Below are 4,499 nucleotides of genomic sequence, written 5' to 3'. Positions count from 1 at the left end.
CTGCGAGATGGGCCGCGGCAAGACTCGGATTGATAGTTGAATTGTCGGGATCGTGACGTAAGTCCTGCCAGCTCTCGCATCTGCAGCCGGGGACACGGGTCTCTTCCTCCTCGCGCTCGCAGACCCCGCTCTTCACGGTCTTCCCGGCTCTGTGACACCCGGAACCGGCTTTGCTGAGGACTTTGACTTGGGCAGAGATGTGTGCGCCTCAGTACAGAGTCTGCACCCGCGCTCCCGGCACTTCGGCCAGCCTGGCTTGTTGTTGAAAAAAGTTTAAAAAGTTGACAGATTCTAGTCTACAAGAAAGTTTTTTTTTTCAAATTCTTGCACAGGTAAGGTTATTTTACCAGGCTCTCCTTGGATTCACACGCATACCACCACCACCCTAGCGGTCCAGGTTTCAGGTCCAAAGATCCAGAGCTCAGGACCCGTGATTTAGTCTAGTCACTGCTTTTTCCATGAAGAATGAGTAACTTCTTTTGGTGTGTGTGTGCTTCTTGTTTCCTTTTCTTAAGGGTAGAAAAGCAACTTGAGAACTTTTTAGAAACATTGTAAATGAATTATGTGTCAAAGAAAGATAGGCGGTTAAGAAGTCGTGGCTGTCTAGGAATGTAACTCGGTGGCAGAGTACTTGCCTAGCATGCTTAAACCCCTGGTTTGAACCCCAGTCTTGAGGAGGAAGTGCGTTCTAGATGTGGGCTGGGGAAGGAGTGGTCAGAGCACAAAATTTCAGGTAAGATTAACTCCTAGTGGAGATATGTTGTACAGCGGGATGGCAAGTTTATATCTTATACTTGTTTTGTGTTTTTGTTTTGTTTGTTTTGTTTTGTTTGTCTGCTTTGCTTTTACGAGACAGAGTTTCTTTTATAACAGCCCTGACTGCCCTGGAACTCGCTCTGTAGACCAGGCTGGCCTAGAACTCGCAGAGATCTGCCTGCCTCTGCCTCCCAAGTGTTGGGATTAAAGGCATGTGCCACCACCGCCCGGCTTGAAATTTTCTAAGATAGATTTTAATCACTACCAAAAAAAGGTAGGAGGTAGTGAATGTTAACTAAGTTAATCGTGATATTATACATATATCAAATTATCATTCTGGTGGCTGGAGAGATAGCTTAGCAGTTAAGAACAGCGTGTGCCCTTCCAGAAGACCCAAGTTCGGGTCTCAGCATCCATGTCAGGCTGCTCATAACCCATGTTTTATTCCAGCTCTAGAGGATTCACTGCGTTTTTCTGGCCTCTGCTGGCACCTACACCTCTCTCTCTCTCTTACGCGCACGCGCGCACACACACGCACGCACGTGCACAATACATAAAAAATCTTTTTTAAAAACATCATTTTGGGCTGGGTGTGATGGTCCCTTTAATCCCAGTACTCAGGAGGTTGAGGCAGGAGGATCTCTGTGAGTTCAAGACCAGCCTGGTTAAATTGTGAATTCCAGGCCAGCCAGGACTATGTTAGAGACACCCTGTCTCAAAAAAAATAAATAAATAAAAAATAAAAAAATGTTTTTTAAACATCACTTTGTATATTGTAAATGTAAGCAACTGTGTTTGTCAGTTATCCCTGAATAAAGAAGAAGGCATAGGAGGAGGAAAGAAGTTGTGTAATGGGCTCTTTTGCCTGAAAGGGAAATCTCTGGTTTTGTTTGGTTTTAGTACAGGTACTCACGTTTAGCCCACACTTGCCTAGAATTAACTGTGTCACTCAGGTTGAACTAGAACTCAAGGCAGTCTTCCGGGGGTCACAGGTGTGCCAATCCCAAATGCAGCTGCAGTTTATTGAGCATGTGCCGCTGGCCAAGTGCTTAATCCGCCCTGGCCATACTTAGAGTCCCTACTTGGCCCTGTATTAGGTTCCTAAGTCACCAAGGCATTTCAGCAGTAAGGGGTTGTAGAAATGTCTGTTTGGGTTGTTAGTATCTGTCTTTCCACCATTTATTTACTGGCCACATCCCCCACTCTCCCCCGACCCCTGTGGGAATTTTAGTTTTGTATTTCTAGCCAATCAGGTATTTGTCATTAATAAAACTGAGAAATTCTATAAAAAAGTCCTTGTAGAAAAGAGACTGCTAACCTTTTAGTTTTCTCGTCAGTTATCTGACAAGATTTTCTTTCAACTTGTCAGTAGCTTTCTATCAGAAAAGTGCAGGCTCTAAATTCCCCATACCTGCTGTTTAGAAAAACTTTTAGTATAGAGAAACCGTGGGGGTGAAAGACACTTACAGCCTCTCCTGATAGCCAATGCAGTGATGTCTGTCTCTCTCACAAAATGCACCTCTATAGAGTAACATGCTTGTGCATGTATACCAGCAATACAGGGGTTCACAGGTAGCTGATTGTGGGGAAAAGAGGAAAGCTTATTTTCTCTCAACCTCAGAGTACAGTGAGAGATCTTGTCTCACAAAATAAAGTGGAGAGTAATAGAGGAAAGCACAGATGTGAGATGCTCTTAACTATTGGGCTACATGTGCTCACACACACACATAATCACGTCAGTTTTTTACTGTAGCATTTCACGGAATGTCTTGCCTATGAATATTCAATAAATAACTCTTTCACTGACAGTAAAGCCAGGTGTCCCTCCCAGGAAAATAATAGAGGAACCAGAAGGCAGACTGAAAGGCTCTTATTCTTCATAAGTAACAGAAAAAGTAATGCTCAGTCTGAATCTCAGGTCCTGAGGCCTGGATCATCAGATCTGAAACTTGTATGGGGTGGTGGTATGTGTGTGAATTCAAGGAATGCCTGGCAAAATAACCTTAACCATGCAGAAGTTTGGTTTATATTCTACTTTCTTATAGGCTAAAAACCTAACAACTTGGAGACCAGAAAAATGGGCCAGTGGTAAAAGGTACCAACCACCAATTCTGACAACCTGAGTTTGATCCCCAGGACGTACCTGGCTGAAGGAGAGAACCAACTCCTCCAAGTTGTCCTCTGATCTCCACACACACTGCCTGGTTCCTCTTTGTTGTCTGCTTGACACAGCCTAGAGTCGTCAGGGGAGAGGACCCTCCACTGAAGAACTGCCTAGATCAGACAGGCCTGAAGACATGTCTGCAGGACACTGTCCTGACTGCTAATTCATGTAGGCAGGCCCAACTTCCTTAGCTGTGTGGTCCTAGGCTGTGTGCGAGAGCTAGCTAAGCATGAGCTTGTGAGTGACAAGCCAGCCATTCCTCCATGGTTCTGCTTCTAGTTTCTACTTAAATTTCTACCCCGACTTCTCTCAGTGATAGACTGTGACCTGGAAGTATAAGACAGACAGACAGACCCTTTTCTCCCCAAGTTGCTTTTGGTCAAAGTGTTTTGACACTACAACAGAGAGTGAGCTAGAACACATTCCATGGTTTGTGTCCACACACAGGCAAAATAAATAAAATATAATTTAAGTTAAAAAAATAAATAAAAGCTACCAACTTTTCTCAACAATAATCCAGGCAGGCTCAAGTGCCCAGCATTATGGTTTAGACCCGCTGAACTTTGCCCATCTCTGCCTCCAAAGAAGTCATTAGGAAGAACTTGATTCTTTTTTTTTTTTAAACTATAATTACCCAACTTGCAAGTCTACCTGACTATATGTAAACTAGAAATTTTTTACTTCCTTTTGTTGTTGTTTGTTTTTGAGACAGGGTTTCTCTGTGTAGCCCTGGCTGTCCCAGAATTGATTCTGTAGAACAGGGTACTGGAATTAAAGACGTGCACCACCACACCCTGAGAAATTTTTACTTTCAAATAGCTTCTGGAAAGTGCATTACTATTCCAATAACATTTGATAAAGACATACAGTAAAAGGGGAATGTTTCTGAAACTTAACCTCAGACTTTGCATGATTTTAACAAAAACAGAAAATGGGCACCTGGGCACCTAATGGGAGGATAGAGAGACTGCCTTTTCAAAGTAATTTTAAAACCTGGTGTCTTTTTTTTTTTAAAGCCTGGTGTGGGTAGTCACCTGTAATCCCATCTCTAGAAAAGCCAAGAAAGGAAGATCACTACAAGTTCAAGGCCAGTCTGCTATACATAGTGAGTTCTAGGCAAATCAGAACTGTATAATGAGACTCGGTATTAAAAAAAAAAATCAAACAAAAAATTATCTAAAATTAGTTGAAAATAACATGTACATATGTACATAGCCTTTAAAAGAAATGAAACTGGGGCCAGAGAGATGGCTCTGCATTAAGAGCACTGGCTGCTCTTCCTGAGGACCCGGGTTCAATTCCCAGCACCCACATGGCAGCTCACAACTGTAACTCCAGTTCCAGGGCATCTGACACTGTCATATCAATGCACATAAAATAAATTTAAATAAATTACTTTAAAAAAATAAAACTCTGATATTTGCTACAACTTAAATGTTTATATTAAGGCTAGGGGTATAGCATGCATAAGAGTAAGTAGACTTCTGTCCCATTAGCCAGCTCCCAAATAATCACACAGAGACTTATTAATTATAAATACTTGGCCGATAGCTTAGGCTTGTTTCTAACTAACTCTTAT

Source organism: Peromyscus leucopus, chromosome 6 (genome assembly GCF_004664715.2).
Source record: "Peromyscus leucopus breed LL Stock chromosome 6, UCI_PerLeu_2.1, whole genome shotgun sequence".
NCBI lineage: Eukaryota > Metazoa > Chordata > Mammalia > Rodentia > Cricetidae > Peromyscus > Peromyscus leucopus.
Note: the sequence above shows the minus strand (reverse complement) of the source record.